The sequence below is a fragment of the Hyperolius riggenbachi genome, chromosome 5 (assembly GCF_040937935.1).
Source record: "Hyperolius riggenbachi isolate aHypRig1 chromosome 5, aHypRig1.pri, whole genome shotgun sequence".
Lineage (NCBI taxonomy): Eukaryota > Metazoa > Chordata > Amphibia > Anura > Hyperoliidae > Hyperolius > Hyperolius riggenbachi.
This window is the reverse complement of record NC_090650.1, coordinates 17,665,733-17,686,793: the sequence shown is the minus strand read 5'-3', so window position 1 is coordinate 17,686,793 and position 21,061 is coordinate 17,665,733. Positions and strand designations below refer to the sequence as shown.

At 44.4% G+C, this 21,061-nt stretch overlaps 1 protein-coding gene across 2 annotated transcripts in view; it reads right to left on the bottom strand.

The window, feature by feature from the left end:
• The window catches only part of ADCYAP1R1 (ADCYAP receptor type I), a 312,660-nt gene that overhangs the window by 125,922 nt on the left and 165,677 nt on the right, over positions 1 to 21,061 (bottom strand). The gene's annotated exons all lie outside the window — the stretch shown is intronic.

Here is a 21,061-nt window from a genome sequence, read left to right as displayed (position 1 = left end):
AGCAGTAGTAGCTTGTATTATTGTATGTATTTATATGTATTTATATAGAACTGACATCTCCTGCAGCACTTTACAGAGTACATAGTCATGTCACTAACTGTCCTCCCACCTCCCACAATTTAATCCCTACCATAGTCATATTTGGAGAGAAGGACTAATGTGACCTGCTCATAAATTCTTCATAGCATTCCTAACGGGTGACGTGATGAAGGTGTGACTAGAAGTGTGAAGTGGGTGTGTCTGTCGTCCAGGTTTATGCTAATATGTATCTCGTTTCTCAGGAAGTTGGGAGGCGTGGCTCTGTGTGCCATCTGTGCTGGTTTACGGCATTCTCTAACAAATGGCGGGAGCCGTCCTGACAAGCCATGTGGGTAATCAGTAAACACTTCCATGTAAATTACAGGTATTTAGCCTAATGGCCTGTTCTGTGACCACAGATAATGAACCTGTGTGACTGTTCACAGCGGCCCCTGCAGGGAAAGGACACACAACAGCTGTGCTGGCGACACAAAGAAACGCTCCTTACAGGAAATGCAGCTTTTATGTTCAGCACAACTGCTTTATTTATCTAATATGATTATTGCAAAATTAAACACTGCAGCAATATTGTTTTTTTGAAAACATAAGAAATCAATCACATTTCTGGAGCTTCTCCTGGTAAAGTTGTGTAAGCAGAATAACATGTCCTCTGTAGTGGTTTTATGGTGAAGAATCTTAAACAAATGTCAGATTTTCATTTGTGATTTGTAAACCCCACTAAAAACAAAAACAAAAAAACCAAGAGTCCAAAAAAAACTACTGCTGACCTTTGTAGTGACAAACAATGTTGTGCTACTCTACACAAAGTAAACAGTCTCTAGTACCGGATCGCACCACCAACACAGTCACCATATACAAACATGTATGCGCTCTGTACGGTACGCTGAGGTGATATATGAAATACAATCCTCTATCACTTCAGTTCCAACACATGCACCAATCGGGTTGTCCGCGGTGATGACCATGATCCTTAGGAAATATACAAAAATAGCCGTAATAGTGTAGTATCCTCTTAAATCCATGCACCTCCACATTTATGTGTGCAATATGCTTTTGCCAAGTGAACACCAGCACCAGGGGCATAACTAGAAATCACTGGGCCCCCCTGCAAAATTTTAGATGCCCCCCTCACTTTTTGCACAGGTAAACTGAGAACCAATGTGTTTCAGTTGACTAGTGCACATTTGAATGTGTTTTCCCCATGCAGATTAAAACGGACAGCAGTGAAGCACTGCACACATTTTCTCTATCAATTACATTAGCTTCTGTGATAAAACATGCATGTTTTTACAGATACAGACACACGTGGTGTGCAGAAAATGCATATAGAAAACCTACAGATGAGTGTGCTCCCAGCCTCAGCGTATTACACTCACTCTGTCCATCTCTGATGGAACAGAACTGGCTCTGCACACTCCTCCAGCATCACTACAGTACAGAGCACTTGGGGAGTGGTAAAGAGGTCAGGGGCTGGGCCCTGTACACAAGAGCCTGCTGCACACTGAATAGGGACTGTCTACAAATCTGTGTCTATATTCGTATAATTCCTTATCAGTGGCTGAGCAGATGCAGTCATTAGTACAACTGTGCAGAGAGCAGAAAGTTTTTTTCTCTCTGTGCCCTTATATGTCAGTCTCTCTGGACAGGGAAAAGAAACTCCCCCCCCCCCCCCCCCCATAGGGCCCCTTGAGGCTTCTAGGCCCCCCTGCGGCTGCATCCCTTGCAGGTCTATTGTTACGCCCCTGACCAGCACATTAATATATGCAAAGCTCTCAACAGATGAATTTGCTGCTCAATCACAAACAGCAATATAGCAGAACAATCATCATTCAAGGCGTTCCTCCAATCTCCTTTCAGATATAGAGCACTTGTTCCTCGAAGATGAGACAGCAATAATACATAGTGCAGTATCCTTCAATAGTATTGTTCCCTCACCGACTTAATTGTGAGCACTGCAATCCACACCGCACACTATTGAGCTGAAATTTTCGTAATTTCGCATTACTATAATTACGCATGCGAAATTTGCGATTACGATGCGAAATTAGCGTAGCGAAATTGCCATTAAAATCGTAATTGAAAATACCGTAAGCGTAATTTTCAACGCGAAATTTCGCGTTTCGTTCATGCCGTAATTTCGCATTAAACGCTACCGTAATTTCGCGTTAAACCGTAACGCTCCGTATAATATAAAAAAGCCGCCGACTTTAAGGGTTAATTGCAAAGCCCCCTTAAATGCTAAGAGCCTCAAATTTGGAGAATATATTAAGGAGATCAGGAGGAATAAGAGGAAAAAATTTTTTTTCAAAAAGACCTTATAGTTTTTGAGAAAATCGATGTTAAAGTTTCAAAGGAAAAATGTATACATTTAAAAACCCGCCGACTTTAACGGTTAATAGCAAAGCCTGCTTAAAGTTTAGGAACACCAAATTCCTAGGGTATATTAAGGGGATCAGTGGGAATAAGAGGAAAATTTTTTTTTTCAAAAAGACCTTATAGTTTTTGAGAAAATCGATTTTTAAGTTTCAAGGGCGAAAATGTCTTTTAAATGCGGAAAATGTCAGTTTTTTTTGCACAGGTAACAATAGTGTATTATTTTCATAGATTCCCCCAAGTGGGAAGAGTTTTACTTACTTCGTTCTGAGTGTGGGAAATATAAAAAAAAAACGACGTGGGGTCCCCCCTCCCAGACCTCTTTAACCCCTTGTCCCCCATGCAGGCTGGGATAGCCAGAATGCGGAGCACCGGCCGCGTGGGGATCCGCACCCTGACTATACCAGCCCGCATGGTCCATGGATTGGGGGGTCTCGGAAGGGGAGGGGCAGCCAAGCTTTCCCCTCCCCCTCCGAGCCCTTGTCCAATCCAAGGACAAGGGGCTCTTCTCCACCTCCGATGGGCGGTGGAGGTGGAGGCCGCGATTTCCTGGGTGGGGGGTTCATGGTGGAATCTGGGAGTCCCCTTTAAAAAGGGGTCCCCCAGATGCCCACCCCCCTCCCAGGAGAAATGAGTATAGAGGTACTTGTAGTACCCCTTACCCATTTCCTTTAAGAGTTAAAAGTAAATAAACACACAAACACATAGAAAAAGTATTTTAATTGAACAAAAAACATAACCACGAAAAAAGTCCTTTAATATTCTTAATTAACCATTAATACTTACCTGTCCCTTTAAATAAATGATCCCACGCAATATCCTCGGAAATGTTCTATCAGTTACAATGTAACAAAGTTATTACAATGTAACAACTTTGTTACATTGTAACTACGCCGCACCCGACGTCACTCACCGCCGCCTCCGCGTCTGTGCTGCAGGACCCGACAGAGCTCTGAGCTATAGCTCAGAGCTCTCAAAAGCATCTTTGTATTTGGGCTCCAAGGAGCCCCATTGGTCCTTAGCAGACCAATGGGGTTCCTTCTGATTTGAAGCTCAGAGCTCTGTCGGGTCCGTGCAGGACGCTAAGTCCCCGCCGGCTCCGCTGCCCTCCCCGCCTCTCCCACATGTCACCCACATGTCACCCACATGTGGGTGACATGTGGGTGACAGATGTGGGCGGGGTGGACAGCGGGAGCTGCGGGGACTTAGCGTCCTGCACGGAGGCGTATGCGGCGGCTGAGCGGCGAGTGGCGTCGGGTGCGGCGTAGTTACAATGTAACAAAGTTACATTGTAACTGATAGAACATTTCCGAGGATATTGCGAAGGATCATTTATTTAAAGGGACAGGTAAGTATTAATGGTTAATTAAGAATATTAAAGGACTTTTTTTCGTGGTTATGTTTTTTGTTCAATTAAAATACTTTTTCTAAGTGTCTGTGTGTTTATTTACTTTAACTCTTAAAGGAAATGGGTATGGGGTACAAGTACCTCTATACTCATTTCTCCTGGGAGGGGGGGTGGGCATCTGGGGGACCCCTTTTTAAAGGGGACTCCCAGATTCCACCATGAACCGCCCCCCCAGGAAATCGCGGCCTCCACCTCCACCGCCCATCGGAGGTGGAGAAGAGCCCCTTGTCCTTGGATTGGACAAGGGCTCGGAGGGGGAGGGGAAAGCTTGGCTGCCCCTCCCCTTCCCGAGACCCCCCAATCCATGGACCATGCGGGCTGGTATAGTCAGGGTGCGGAGCCCCACGCGGCCGGTGCTCCGCATTCTGGCTATCCCAGCCTGCATGGGGGACAAGGGGTTAAAGAGGTCTGGGAGGGGGGACCCCACGTCGTTTTTTTTTTATATTTCCCACACTCAGAATGAAGTAAGTAAAACTCTTCCCACTTGGGGGAATCTATGAAAATAATACACTATTGTTACCTGTGCAAAAAAAACTGACATTTTCCGCATTTAAAAGACATTTTCGCCCTTGAAACTTAAAAATCGATTTTCTCAAAAACTATAAGGTCTTTTTGAAAAAAAAATGTTTCCTCTTATTCCCAGTGATCCCCTTAATATACCCTGGGAATTTGGTGTTCCTAAACTTTAAGCAGGCTTTGCTATTAACCGTTAAAGTCGGCGGGTTTTTAAATGTTTACATTTTTCCTTTGAAACTTTAACATCGATTTTCTCAAAAACTATAAGGTCTTTTTGAAAAAAAAATTTTTCCTCTTATTCCTCCTGATCTCCTTAATATATTCTCCAAATTTGAGGCTCTTAGCATTTAAGGGGGCTTTGCAATTAACCCTTAAAGTCGGCGGCTTTTTTATATTATACGGAGCGTTACGGTTTAACGCGAAATTACGGTAGCGTTTAATGCGAAATTACGGCATGATACGACTGTAATGCGAAAATTACGCGAAAATTACGCTTACGCAAAATTTCGCGAAATCCTTCTTCATTACAATTATGTACTTACGGCCATAATCGTAATTACACTAATTACGCGAAATTTCGCAAAATCGTAATTAGGTCATTACGCTCATCTCTAAGTGTATCCACACCTGTGTGTTATCGATTGCATACACCTCGTGCCACTTAACAAGCTGCACTAGTCTGCACCCAGCAGTGTGAACCAACACCATATATCCTCAGGTATATGGCTTCAATCCTCCTTAAAAACTAAACAGGCACTCTCATAGCGCAATAAAAGGATACCCGAGGTGACATGTGACATGATGAGTTAGACATGGGTATGTACAGTGCCAAGCACACAAATAACTATGCTGTGTTCCTTTTTTTCTTTCTCTGCCTGAAAGAGTTAAATATTAGGTATGTAAGTGGCTGACTTAGTCCTGACTCAGACAGGAAGTGACTACTGTGTGACCCTCACTGATAAGAAATTCCAACTATAAAACACTTTCCTAGCAGAAAATGGCTTCTGAGAGCAGGAAAGAGATAAAAAGGTTCAATGCCCCTGCTATATATAAGGAAAAAAGCCATTTTTATTATGCCTTCAGACTCTCTTAAAAAAGTAGATTTAAACATAAAATAAAACAGTGGAATATCTTAAAAAGTCATTTTTAGGAGACGGAAGATAGATACAATCGTTTATTTCATTTGTTTATTTTCGCCTCGGGTGTCCTTTAACCACTTCCCAACTGAGGGGTTTTACCCCCTGACCACCAGAGCAATTTTCACCTTTCAGCGCTCCTTCCATTCATTCGTCTATAATTTTATCATTACTTATCGCAATGAAATGAACTATATCTTGTTTTTTTCGCCACCAATTAGGCTTTCTTTAGGTGGGACATTATGCCAAGAATTATTTTATTCTAAATGTGTTTTAATGGGAAAATAGGAAAAAATGTATTTTTCAGTTTTCGGCCTTTATAGTTTTTAAATAATGCATGCTACTGTAATTAAAACCCATGAAATGTATATGCCTATTTATCCCGGTTATAAAACCGTTTAAATTATGTCCCTATCACAATGTTTGCCGCCAATATTTTAATTGGAAATAAAGGTGCATTTTTTCAGTTTTGCGTCCATCCCTAATTACAAGCCCATAGTTTATAAAGTAACAGTGTTATACCCTCTTGACATAAATATTTAAAAAGTTCAGTCCCTAAGGTAACTATTTATATATTTTTTTTAAATTGTAAATTTTTTATTTTTTTTTTAATTACAAAAAAAAAAAATGGGGAGTGTGGAAGGTAAGGAGTTAATTTTTTGTGTAAAACTAGTTTATTTGTGTGTAAAAAATGCTTAGGGTGTAGTTTTACTATTTGGCCACAAGATGGCAACAGTAACTTTTTGTTTCATGCGACCTGCAAGCGTCCTTCCGGACGCTTGCAGGAAGTAGAAAGAGGCTGGGAGTTTGTTATTGCTTACAATGATCGCGCTGCTCAGCCGAGCGGCAGCGGATCATTGCGGGGCTTAGATCAACGAACGGGAATGGATTTTCCCGTTCGTTGATCTCTGGGCGAGCGGCCGGCGGCTTGTTTACTAGCGGCGGGCGGCGTGTTTACGAGCGGGAGCGCGGGCAGCGGCAGGAATGCGCAAAGTACGGATTTCACCGTCCGTGGGGGTTAAAGGATGGAAAAAGGGACGGAGAAATCCGGACGTGCGGGGGTAAAGTGGTTAATATAGTTTTAAAAAGTGATATCACACTCACATGTTCCAAGTAAAAAAAAAAAAGGCATAACAGTAAAAACTCCAGCGTCCTGGATCACCATCCCATGCTGCCTCCGTGTGCCATCCTTATCTCTGCCCAACATGTTTCATCATGAGGACTCATCAGGGGCTTGCGAATGGACCGCACAAGGCAGGCTAAATACCCTATAGCAACACCCACATTGTGCATAAGAGCTGTAGGCAGACCAGCTTACCTCACGGACCTCTCCTCGTCTGTCGTCACGGTTGGCGGACTACATAACCCATAATCCCCCGCGCCTCGCTTAACGCGGAAAAAATCACGCATGTTACGCGTTTGCGGTTAGCGATAACCGCAAACACGACAGTGAAAACATGGGCTTACATGGGCTAGCGGTTTTTAAAAACCGCTAGCGTTTTGCGCTGAGCAGGAATCGGGGCGATTCCCGCTCAAGTGTGAATGGGGCCTTATTATTTATCAACAACCTTTGATGTGACAGATAATCCATTCATACACATTTAATCGATCAGCAGTTTGTGTTTCTGATCAGTATTTGCCCATTTTTATGCCCCTTCCCATCGTAAATGTTTTTCATACAACCAGTTCCGGATTTACATCACAGGAGCCTATAGGCACAGATGTTCTGCCACCCTAGACTTCCCCCTCCATGAACCTACAAACCCCCGCCAAACCGCACCACAAGGGTGTTGGCTGGCCCAGCTGTCACTTCTCCTTACTTCCCTTGCCTATCATAGGCAGCTACAGGTGTCCCTTAGCATTAGGTAACCAGAGGTACCCTCAGTATGAAATAGTTAGTGGTGCCGCCAACTGAAAGGAGATCTCATCAGTGGAATGCTGAGAGCAGGGTGAGTATCCTCTCATTTACACTCTCATCAGGACTCTGCATAGGGAAGGAGAGAGGCACAAGGGGAGAAGAGTGAGCCGCCTTTCTCTCATCAGGCGCCTGTAGGCACACGCCTACAGTGCCTTACGGTAAATACGGCCCTGAATACAACTCCGTTGTTGATCTGTATGAAAACACACAGCAATGGATTCTCATTTCCACACGACTCCCCACTGTCTGTCCTCGTTCTCGGAAAGTCAAACACTGTAATACGGTTATAAATAATACCAATAAAACACGCCATATAATAAACACTGAAGACAGGACACGTTTTAAATCTCTCATTTATGTCTCCCAGATTCTTAAAATACTTCCACAGACATGTTCATTACAGTAAAAGTGAACGTTCCCCAGCCACTGGGCAGATCTGATCAGTTTCTGCTAGAGGCTAATTGTACTTACTACTAAGGTACTTATGTAGATTCAGACTAGGTGCACAGTAGGAGGTTGCGTTGTAAAGTCACAACGGAGCATTACAAAGCCACGCAACAAAAAGGGGGAAACGCATATTAAGGCTGCAATACTGTTGCATACAGTAGGTACAGTAAAGGATACAGGCAATGCAAAGTATGCTTTCCTGTACCTGGTAATGTGTGCGTTTAGAGGTAGCACACTGCTGGCAGTGTATTACCATAACGCTACACATTACACACTAACATCGCACTGTGAGCGATGCATAGGATTAGCATTGCGGTGCGGTAAGCTGCGTTATAAGACTTTATAACGCAGCTCCGCAACGTCACACTGTGAATGAGGCCTAAAGTGTACCTGAGATACGTAGCGGGAAGCCTCGGGATATTCTAGACACTCCCCAGATCCTCCCGCAGCCCACCATTTCAGTGCAGGGTCTCTGTTTACTGAAGCAGGTCATTTGGGCGCCCGCGAGAGGCGGAAGTTTGAACGTCAGCATTAACCTCCTTGGCGGTCTGATTCTTTCCAGATTTTAGGGTCTAAAAGCGGTGCAATTTTTTTCTTTTTTTTTTTCACTCTTTCAGACCCTAAAACCTGAAAAAAATCATTCTGGCAGTGAGATCTGCAGCAAAATAAAAAAAAATGTACCTTCCTGGGCTCCTGTGCTGCAGTTTTCTCTTTGTCCACAAGATGGCGCTAATATACATATAAACGAACTTCTCTATATTTCTCTAATATAGAGAAGTTCGTTTTCAATATTAGCCCCGCCCCCAATGACATCACGCTGCCACCACCGCTCTGCTGCCACCACCACGGCTGCGCTGCTCCAACTGGCTGCTGGGTCCCCGGAAGAATAGCGGGGACATGGGGGATCCCGGCGGCCAGGGAAAGACCCCACACTGCCGGGGAGAGAGGCTGGAGTCCCGCTGTGCAGCGAGATCGCGCGCGGGACTCCACAACTTCAAGTAAAGCTCTGCAATGCCTACCCCGACCTGAGCTCGGGATCACCGCTAATAGCTTGTTTTTTCTACCCCGAGCTCAGGTCGGGAAAACCGGCAAGGAGGTTAACGCCAATTGAAATATCGGCATTGAGGAGTAAAATTTGTACCCACGCGGCTCATACAGGGTCCGCTATCTATTGGAAGCCACAGGCGACCAAATTGTGCCTCAATGCCGATATTTCAGCAGGCACCCATGGCAGCGTCACCGAGAAATTAGGTGTTATTTTTCTTGGGGGGGGGAGGGGGATTGGTGGCGGGGAGGGGCGGTGTTAAGGTAAGGCGTGGGGAGGTAATGTTAGGTGTCAGGTAGGAAGCTTGTGTGGGGGGAGGGGTCGGGTTAGGTTTCAGGTAGCAGGGCGGGGGTTAGGCTTCAGGAAGGAAGTTTGTGTGGGGGGTGTTAGGGTTAGAGATGGCCCAAACAGTTCACCAGCGAGCAGTATTCTGTGAACATCAGCTGTTCGCAGTGAACAGCGAACATTTGGCATGTTTGATTCGCGCCTATATCATTGAGCTAAACTTTGACCCCCACCTCACAGTCAGCAGACACATGGCAGCCAATCAGCTTGCACTCCTTCCTGGACCCCCCACCCCCCTATCAAAAAGCAGTTGTGGTGGCCATATTTGATTTATTCTCTGCTGGCTGCAGACTGTTAGTGAGAGCCGGGACAGACTTGCTGCAGATAGGTAGGGAAAGCATTAGCTAGGCCTGTGTTCTTGTTCCTCACTTGCTGTGAAAGCACCCCAAACAGCCCTATTGAGGGCTAGCACATTGGTCTCCTGTGTTTTGTTTGTGTGTGTGACACTCCACAGCCCACTGACACCCAGAGCTGTGTGCACACTATTGCTGTTGCTACATTAAGTTGCATGCACAGAACCACTCCAGTGTATTCTTATTTCACTGTACTCTGATAGTACTATTGTATCTCTCTGTGTGTGACACTCCACAGCCCACTGACACCCAGAGCTCTGCATAATGTGATTCCTGCGTTTCGGGGATTAAAACCCGACTTTGCGTCAACTGCGTAATTCTTGGCGGGACTTTTGGCATGGATTCCCCTCCGGCATGCCATAGTCCAGGTGTTAGACCCCTTGAAACAACCTTTCCATCACTTTTATGGCCAGAAACAGTCTTTGTAAGTTTTAAAATTCGTCTGCCCATTGAAGTCTATGGCGGTTTGCCAGATTCGCCTGTTCGCGAACATTTTGCGGAAATTTGCATTTGCCGTTCGCGTACAGAAAATTCTATGTTTGCGAGTCGCGACATCTCTAGTTATGGTTAGGCATCAGGTAGGAAGCTTGTGCAGGGGGGGCGTTTAGGCATCAGGTAGAGGGGGAGGAAGTGGTGTCTGGTAGGAAACTTGTAAAGGGGGAAAGGGTTAGGCGGCAAGTGAGAAGTTTGTGCTGGGGCGAGGGTTGAGTTAGGCATCAGGTAGAAAGTTTGAGAGGGGGATGCTTAGGGTTATGTGTTAGGGGGAGGGTTCTGTGTGAGAGTAGGGCTACATTTAGCCATTGTAAAATATTGGTATTTAAGTTTGCTTTACATTTTACTGGTAGATCCCATCCAGCAGAGTAGTTAAAGTGAACCAGTGACAAAGCACCCTCATGTATTTTACCATGTATATCAGTGGGAACATTAGAGAAAACACCTACCATGCTTTCTGTTTCATTCTGCACTGCACAGCTTGCTTCTAATCAGCCCTGATAAAATCCCCGACTGAGCATTCAGTCTGGCTTTGCTATAATGACTCAGCTATAATGATTCCTGAGCAGAGCCACAAGGGGGCAGGCTTGGACTTGAAAAGACAGCACAGAAGACAGACTCAGCTATAAATATTACTGAGCAAAGCCAGACTGAATGCTCAGTTGGGGATTTTATCAGGGCTGATAACAAGCAGGCTGAGCAGTGAAGGATGAAACAGAGAGCAGGGTAGGGGTTTTCTCTAATGTTCCCACTGATATATATGGTAAAATACATGAGGATGCTTCGTCTCTGGTTCCCTTTAAGTGCTTCTGAGAATCCCCCAGGAGGAGATGGGCTAGTCCAAAACCTGTCAGTTCCGTCAGATTTCTACTACCTACTGTAAGTGACATCAACATAGGAGAAAAGTAATACATAGCTCATTTTACTATGGAAGAAACATACTTCTTATTTGTGTGTCTTTAAATGTATTGTTCAATTTACGATTTTCATGATAGTGGTCCTTTATATGTTATGATTTTCGCGATAGTGGTCTTGTAACTGCAAATATTAGACCCCTCCCCCCACAAAAAAAAACTCTCATGGAGACCCCCTGTTCTATGACATGGCCCTGTAAGCACACAGTCTGATTCGTTCCTTCCGTGTCTTTTATCCTTTCCCTGAAATAGCCATTAACATAACATGATGAGAATTCTTGTTTACTCCAATTAACAAATATTTGTTCTTTAATTATTTAAACTTTGGCCTTTTTTGGTGCCCGAGAGACAAAATGAATTCCAGCAGAGAGGGGAAACATCTGCTCATATTAGGATTTTGGCCAGACATAAAAGGGAACGAATTGCCAAGGATAATCTTATGTACATTTTTGGGGGGTGAAACACTTCAGATGAATGTGATACTCAGACAAAAACAAGTATTTCCCATACTTCATATGTGTGCAGGGCCGGATTTAGGCCTAGGCCACCTAGGCCATGGCCTAGGGCACCACAGGAGGAAGGGCACCAAAGCAGCAGGCTAAACTGGTGCAGCAGGGAGATCAGGGGAGCGCCTGACCACGGAACTCTGCTGCTAGCGGCCTGTGCAACAGCCACCTTGCTCTCTGTGCACATTTGCATTGTGGCCGACGGCTATAGACTTGGGCAGCATTGGAGACGTAAAGGAAAAGGAAGCTTCTGTACTGGAGACGAGTGGAGACATGAGTGACACTGATGGCTGCTGCAGTGTGAAGGCGAGCTGGTTACCTATACTGAAAGGTGGGGGGTGGGAAAAGGAGGGATTAAGGGAGTCCTCTGGCTACCTATACTGGAGGGAAAGGGGGAGGAGTCATCTGGCTACATATACTAGAGGGAAAGGGGAGGGGTCATCTGGCTACCTATACTGGAGGGAAAGAGGGGAGGGGTCATCTGGCTACCTATACTGGAGGGAAAGAGGGGAGGAGTCATCTGGCTACCTATACTGGGGGGGTCATCAGGGTACCTATACTAGAGGGAAGGGGGAGGAGTCATCTCGCTACCTATTGAAGGGGGCGGCTGGTGACAGTGGCCTAGGGTGGTAAAGATTACAAATCCGGCCCTGTATGTGTGATACAACTTCTAGTGATGTTGAGACAGTGTACCTCCCCCGCATAGCTTCACCCAACTTTCAGCCAATATCCTCGGCTAGCCTTATCTCACAATCAGCCATGTCGGACACTAACCTAAACCTGTTCCTTGCCACTTCCCCTGGCCTGCAACCCACACCACTTAAAGAGACACTGAAGCGGAAAAAAAAATGATGATATGATTTGTATGTGTAGTACAGCTAAGAAATAAAACATTAAGATCAGATACATCAGTCTAATTGTTTCCAGTACAGGAAGAGTTGAGAAACTCCAGTTGTTATCTCTATGCAAACAAGCCATTAAGCTCTCCGACTAAGTTAGTCGTGGGGGGGCTGTTATCTGACTTTTATTATCTCAACTGTAAGTGAACGGTTTACTTTTTCTCTGCTAGAGGAGAGGTCATTACTTCACAGACTGCTCTGAAAGAATCATTTTGAATGCTGAGTGTTGTGTAAAATGCACATATTATAGAATAATGCAATGTTAGAAAAAACACTATATACCTGAAAATAAAAGTATGAGAATATTTTCTTTGCTGCTAATCTTCTAGAAATTATTCATAGTACACAACCAATTCATGATATCATATTTTTTTTTCGCTTCAGTGTCTCTTTAAGAACCAGCGGTCTCTGCCCCCTTATGGACCAGAGACGGCTGGTACAAGAAACAGCGGAATAAGGACGAATACCGACGAAACGCCGCACATACCCGCCGCCATCGCTGTCCACGCTGCACGCCGGGAACCTCAGCCACTTACTAGAGTTCCTGTGAGGCGGTCAGGAGCTGCTTTAAATGGCTCCGTACCCTGCCAATCAATGTAAGCCAATGGCAGCTGCTTATGTTGATAGAGAGGGTCCGGAGCTAATGAAAGCAGCTCCTGACTCGCTCACAGGTCTCTGTCGTTATAGAGATGGCAGAGCGAGTGAGCTGCGGTGGGGAGAGAGCAGCGGGATCGTAGAGAGCGGCGAATGCGGCAAGATTGCGTAGCGTCGGTGTATTGAAGTCTACTCCCTGCCAGCCAGGTAGCCATCAAAACAGGGCATAGATTTCAATTGGCGCGGTCCTTAAGTAGTTAAAGTGTAACTGTCGGGCATAGAATAAAAAATCAGTTTTTTTATTTTTATCTGGTAAACATGTAATTAGGATGCTAACCAGTCCAGGAAATCCAAAAGTTAAAGAGAAACTCCAACCAAGAATTTAACTTTATCCCAATCAGTAGCTGATACCCCCTTTTACATGAGAAAGTTATTGCCTTTCACAAACAGACCATCAGGGGGCGCTGTATGACTGATATTGTGGTGATTTTGAAACCCCTCCCACAAGAAGCTCTGAGGACTGCGGTACTTTTGACAGTTTGCCACAATGTAACAAGGTTCACAGACAGGAAATAGCTGTTTACAGCTGTCTGTAACAGCCAAAACAGCTAGCAGCAGCTACATAACCTGCCCACAGTAAAAATGTCACCATGTAATAAATGTCAGAATGTAAATCGGGGAGACGAAAGATTTTACAATGAGCAAACACTGACTAAATCATTTATACATAATTATGGTAAAAATGAAGCACTTTTTTATTACATAATTTTCACTGGAGTTCCTCTTTAAAATCACTATTACTTTTCTTGTTGATAAATGATCATTCCCCAGTTTACCTGACTCCTATTTGGCACACACACAAAATTTGGTACGCAAAAAGGAAGTTGCAGGGCATGCTGGGTTTTACTTCTTTGCTTTTCTACTTCCCCTCAGACATAACTAATGCAGCCTGATTGGCTGAGGCCTCTTTCCCTCCTGTTTTTCCCCTCCCACACCTCTGTTCCTCTCCGATTGGCCAGTATTTCTCATGCTGAGACAATGCACTTTCTATAGTGAAGGGCAGGCAATGCGTACACAATCAGGCAGAGGAGACTAAGGGAGGAAATGACATCAGGATTGGCTTCAAAATAGCCACAGTTAAAATGGGAAATGCTAAGAAGGATTTTTTCTTTTTTTACTGTAGAAAAATCACTAAAATCAAAACGTGGACAGTGCAATACATATGTTGTGTAAGTAGAGCAAGTATTTCTCTACTTATATGTGTTGTTTTTTCTGAGATAGTATGGCTGACAGCTCCTCTTTAAACTTTAACTTAACTTACAAAACGATTAGAACAGAGCCCTCCAAGGAAAAAATATAGCATATCATTTCAGTTTAACTCCCAAGTGACTTATTTTATTGCCTGATGAAGTGGGTGTTACCCACGAAACACATTGCAGAACAGTGGAGTATAACCCAATAAAGTTTTTTTGCTCACCTGAATCAGACAATTCATGTCATTGGTTGGGAGGTAAGTTCACCAAGTGAGAGATGCTGGTTGGAGGGACAGGTGTACAGCAGCTGCTGATGGAGACGTGGGGGAAGTGGAAGCTTCCACGCTGGAGAGGAGCGGAGAGGTGACACTGATGGCTGCTGCGGTGTGAAGGTGTGCTGGGCTGGCTACCTATACTGAAAGGTGGTAGTGGGAAAGGGAGGGGATTAAGGGAGTCATCTAGCTACCTATACTTGAGGGGAGGGGTCATCAGGCTATACTCGAGGGACAGGGGGAGGGGTCATCTGGCTACCTATATAAAGGGGGGGGGGCTGGTGACAGTGGCCTTGGGTGGTAAAAAGTACAAATCCGGTCCTGACTACATGGGAGGTAAGTATGACCTGTGTACGTTTACCGGTATTTTGACTTTTAATTTTCAGTTCAGGTTTTCTTTAAACTGTAAGCTCCTCTGAGAGACAGTTGGCAACAAGGACTATATACTGTGTAAAGCTGAGCAGAGTATGAGTATGAGAGGAGTCCTTCTGATTTGAGTGTGTATCATGCCAAGGCAGGGGGCTGGGGGTCAGACATAGCAAGTCATCATGGCAGCAGTCCATGGGACAGACCAGAGGAAAACCCATTCCCATTGCATATATGGACAAACTTAACACAGGTCCACAGATGGCGCTCCCTTGATAAAGGAGGTTTGACATTTTTGAGATGTTCTGTTTATTTTGAGATGCTAAATCAGTTGAACATTAACATGGGAATTTGGTAACTTTCTGAAGAAATAAAAGCTGTAGATTTGAACTGGCTCTGGGCTCACATGGCTGTTTTTCTGCTCTCAGAAATGTACATACTGTATGGCCCTGCCTAAAACCCCACAGCCTTTTATTATCTTTAAAGGGGTAGCATTCGATTTTTTTAAGTGAAGTAGGAAATCTGGGCACCGGAAGTGCCATGGTACTTTGAGAACCACCATAGCCACCTATGTTAGCAGTCGCAATTAGCAGTTATATGCAGTCATTTGTGTACCGGAGGCCCCAGGTAAGACAGCAGACGCCAGGATGGCCTGCTATATGAACTGCAGCTACAAATGGGCGATTTGTGCCTTCATCGCCTAAATTACCGCTTATAGCCACTGATCGCAGCTGTTAATGTACAGTTTGGAGGGGTATTAGTTAGGCTTAGGTTAGGGAAGTCAGTTATGGTTAGACATAGGTTTGGGGTGTCAATTATGGTTAGGCATAGGTTGGGGTAGCTGGTTAGGCATAGGTGGGGGGGTTGTTAAGGTTAAACATAGGTTGACGGGGTCATTAGGGTTAGGCATCGGTTAGGTGTTGTTTGTTACGGTAAGCATCATTTGGAGGGGTTGGTTAGGGTTAGGCATTGGTTGGGGGGTCAGTTAGGGTTAGGCATGGGTTGAGGGGGCTGGTTAGGGTTAGGCATCGGTTAGAGGTTGCTGGTTAGGGTAAGCATCATTTGGAGGGGTTGGTTAGGGTTAGGCATCAGTTGGGGGGAGTCAGTTAGGGTTAGGCAAAGGTTGGGGGGTTGGTTAGGGTTAAGCATCGGTTGGGTTTTGTTGTTTACAGTTAGGATCAATTGGAGGGGTTGGTTAGAGTTGGGCATCAGTTGGGGGAGTCAGTAGGCATAGGTTGGGGGGAGCTGGTTAGGATAAGGCATCGGTTAGGGATTATTAGTTAGGGTTAGGCATCATTTGGAGGGGTTGGTTAGGGATAGACATCAGTTGTGGGGGGTGTCAGTTAGGATCAGGTTGGGCAATAGTAAAACAACGTTAAAATTTTACCAATATTTTACTATCTCTTTAATTACAGAGCAGAATATTGGTAATTTAACTGATTATAAATACAATAAATAATAATAATATTCTACTAGTGACTATTTGTGGGCCGCATCCAAATAACAGCTGCACCCTTTTTTTAATCTTTTGTGAATTAAACTTTGATTGTGAACAGAAAAGCAGGTAAGACTTCTACCTCTCAACTCCCTCCTCATTAGATTGGCTGAAACAGTCACATGAGCATTAAAGGACCGCTGTCACAAAAAATTGTAAACGTTAAAATGCTTGTACATAGCAAGTGCATTTCTCCTAGAGTAAAATGCACTATACATTACTTTTTACCTGTGTTGCTTTTGCTTAGAGTAGGCATTAACAAATCTAACAGAGCCGAGAGGTTTGGACTAGTCCATCTCCTCATGGGGGATTCTTAACCATTTACCGCCATCCTAACGTATTAAAACGTCATGCTTACCTCTATTAACGGCAACATGATGATTTAATACGTCGCGCATTCCCGCCGCTGCTACCGCCGTGTCCGCGCCGCTACCGCCGCTGTTTCCGTCGGGATACCGTGCTGGGTGATTGGGGAAGAAGACCGAATGGTCCTCTACCCAATCGCAGTGCCTGGAGTGAATGGACGTGACTGCGAACAGTGGCTACGTCCATTCACATAAACAGGAAATGTAACAATTAAATAAAGTGTTTAAAAAAAAAAAGTGAACACTTCCTATAACGAGTGTTCACTAGCGCCATCTCGTGGCCAAAAAGTATATTACATCTACAAAATACATACATTGTCAAGTACATACACTTCATTAATAAAATTACACTTCCAACCCCCCCCCCCCCCCCCCCCCAAAAAAAAAACACTTGTAAAAAAAAAATCAGCTTAAAAAAAAAATAGTTGCCTCAGGGACTCAGCTTTTTTAATCTATATTTTATGGGGGGAAATTCATTTTAATTTGTTACATAGGGGCTTGTAATTATGGCCAGAACAAAAAAAAACAGTAACAGAAAAATAACACTTATATTTCAAAATAATATACTGTCGCCATACATTGTGATAGGGACATAATTTAAACGGTTTCATAATCGAGAAAACTGGGCAAATAAAACGTGTTTGTTTTATCCACAGGAGAATGTTTAATTTTAAAACTATAATGGCTTAAAACTGAGAAATAATGATTTTTTTTCTTTTTTTTTCTGTTTTTCTCATTAAAACTCATTTAGAATAAAAAAATTCTTAGCAAATTGTACTATCCACAGAAAGCCTAATTGGTGGCGAAAAAAACGAGGTATAGATGATTTTCTTGTGACAAGTAGTAATAAAGTTATTAGGGAATAAAAGGGAGGAGCACTGACAACTGAAAATTGCTCTGGTCCGTTAGAATAAAAACCCTTGGGGGTGAACTGGTTAATATTTCCTATAGTTGCAGCTAGTTTCCCTACTCATTTGCACACACTTTTGGCAGCTGGACTGAGCAACTGCCATTCTGGAAGTGCTTTTGAAAATAAAGAAGACCCTAAGAATCCCCCTATAAGGAGAAGGACGGCTCCCAAAGCCGAATTTACCATAAGGCACTGTAGGCTCGTGCCTACAGGCACCTTATGATGTAAAGGCGGCTCAATCCCCTCCCCCAGTGCCATCCTCCCTCCTTCCCTATGCAGAGTCCCGAGCAAAATGTAAAGGAGAGATAATTAATCCGGCTCTCAGCATTTCACTGACGATATTTTCCTGGAGTCAAGGGGATCTCTAACTACTTAACCCTCCTGGCGGTATGAAAAATGCTACCAGGAGGCAGCGTGGAAGTTTTTTTTTTTTTTTTTTTTTTAAATCATGTAGCGAGCCCAGGGCGGCATCCCCCCCGCCCGCTTCGATCAGGAAATCCCGTTCAAAGAACGAGATTTCCTGGAGGGCTTCCCCCGTCGCCATGACGTCAGCGACGTCGTGACGTCATTGGGAGTCCCGATCCACCCCTCGGCGCTGCCTGGCACTGATTGGCCAGGCAGCGCACGGGGTCTGGGGGGGGGGGCCGCGCGCCGCAACGGATGGCGGTGATCGGGTGCGGGGCGGCGGCGATCGGTGTGCTGCCGCAGCTAGCAAAGTGCTAGCTGCGTCCAGCAAAAAAAAAATTAAGAAAATCGGCCCAGCAGGGCCGGAGAAAACCTCCTGTGCGGCTTACCCCGAACTACGTTTGGGGTTACCGCCAGGAAGGTTAATACTAAAGGTACTGTGGCTACCTAATGCTAAGAGGCACCTGTGGCTGTCTATGCTGGGCAGGGGAGGTGAAAGCTGGACCAGCCAGCACACTTGCAGTGCGGTCTGGTGGGGGTCTGTAGGTTCATGGAGGGCGGAGTCTAGGGTGCCAGGAAATCTGTGCCTATAGGCTCATATGATGTAAATCCGGGCCTGACTTCTACGAAACCTGTCAAGCTATTGCAAGTAAAGTAAATGTAGGAAATATACAATTTATAGTGCAATTTGTTTTGAAACAAATGTACATTTTAGACATATACATTTATAAACATTGGACGTTTTACAATTTTTCGCAATAGGGGTCCTCTAAAGCGGACCTGAACTTCCCCTCTGCTCTAAAAGATAAGCAACAGCAAATAACCTTTAAAGAAAAAAACATTTCTTTGTTTCATTTGAAATGCTGCAATAAATCTGCAGTGTGTCTGCTTCCTGCTTTCCTGGAAGCAGACCTAGGGTTAACATCCTGTGTTTACAAATGATCTGCTCTGTCGAGGCAGCCAGCTGACAGGGCCGGCGCTACCATAGAGGCAAAGGAGGCAATTGCCCCAGGGCCCCAGAGCCTGTAGGGGTCCCCAGTGGCTACAAGAGGAAAAACATTTTTTTCAAAAAGACCTTATAGTTTTTGAGAAAATCAATTTTAAAGTTTCAAAGGGAAAAAAATACACATTTAAAAACCCGACGACTTTAACGGTTAATAGCAAATCCACCTTAAATGCTAGAAACCCGAAATTTGCAGGATATGTTAAGGAGATCATTGGGAATAAGAGGGGGAAAAAAAACAATTTTTCAAAAAGACCTTATAGTTTTTGAGAAAATCGATTTTAAAGTTTCGAAGGAAAAAAGTATACTTTTAAATGCAGTAAATGTCACTTTTAGTAGCAAACCTAACGGTAGTGTAATTTTACATGCATCAAACGAAAGCGCAATAAATTTCCTGACGGGGTTTCCAGGGGGTCTATACGCAGCCGCAGCGCTTTGGCCAGGGATCGCTATACAGCCGCAATATGGCTGTATGAAGATCCCTGGTATTTTTTCCTATTTTCCCAATTTTTTTTAATTTTTTAATGTTTAGAGTGTTTAGATTTTTTTTAAATGTGGGGTCCCCCCTCCTGAAACTTTTTAACCCCTTGTCTCCCCATGCAGGCTGGGGTAGCCAGAATGTGGAGCTCCGACCGATTGGGGCTTCACATCATGACTATACAAACTGCAAAAAAGGTCCCTTAATGCCGATTTTTGTTCAGGGGTACCTGTTGGCGGGCCCCCCAGGTTTATTTTGCCCTGGGGCCCCATTGTTGCTAAAAAACAGCCCTGCCAGCTGAAACAGCTGAGAGATCAAATTACGCTTATGATTAGTCATAGATGAGGGGGAGTTAGACAGGCTAAACGCTCTAAATACATACAGGCTGATTTTCTCTATGTTTTCTTTCTGTCCAGTACAAGAGTTCAGGTCCACTTTAAACGTGATTGCTTTGAGAATCTGCCTTGTTCCGCCGCTGATTCAAGCTTAATCCACATTTTACATTTCACATGTGATGGAATGTAAACCAAACGCCAAATCTCACAAATATTAATAAAAGCCATACATAAAAGCAGCAGCAGCAGCGGGAGCAGACGCCTATCAGGGAGTAAATCTGTATAAATGGAACATTTCTGCGGCTGTTTTAATTCCCGATCTCCAGGGAATGGCGTGATGGGAATGAATTGTACATATTATTGTTGCCTGCTGACTTGTAGCTGCTGTGACTGTCCGTTCCAGCTCATCAAGCTGCAGGGGCGAAGCATGAGACCACCGCCACCAATCAGAGCGGAGCATCGATCCCGCTTCTCTGAGCCAGATAATGAAAGCAAATACTTTGTTGCCAGGGGCCATGCTGGCTCATAAATAACGGTAGTCTATAAAGCAGTGGGCGGTGTGGGTGTGCCCCTCCCCCCCCCCACCACCATCATAGAGCAATATCCTGAAATCTAAGAAAATAAATTCCACTTTTTTGTTACAAATTTGTCATGGATATGGATGGACGCCACACCAGCTGATTTTCTGATCGAATGTTATTGATAAAGGATCTTTCCTACATGAGTCGTATAGTCTAAAATACGGGGCGTCCACGACTTACGAACCTCTGAACTCAGGTTTTATGGGCACAGTGTGATCTCTTTCTTCCATACACTGGGCGTTCCAGACCTTGGAGCGATGAGCTCCCACCAGCATATGCGGCAACAGCCGAATCTCCAGCACCCGGTAACTAAACATCAGCATGTCGCATATATGCATCAGGTATCAGTATCGCGTATCACTCGGCATCAGTGACACCCGGCGTAAAAGACGACCCCGACTGTTCAGAAGATTTTCAAGGATTAAAAAGTAGTCTTATATGACAAAATATACAGTACATAGAAATGGTAAGATTGGATGGAAAAGATTGGATCATTAGTGGCCATCATAACAAGCCTCTTTTCCCAACTGCTAAGAATCTGAGATAAACGTAATGTCCAACCACCAACCATTGTCCCATCATTGACCTCTCTATAAATATACAGCCTCTATCA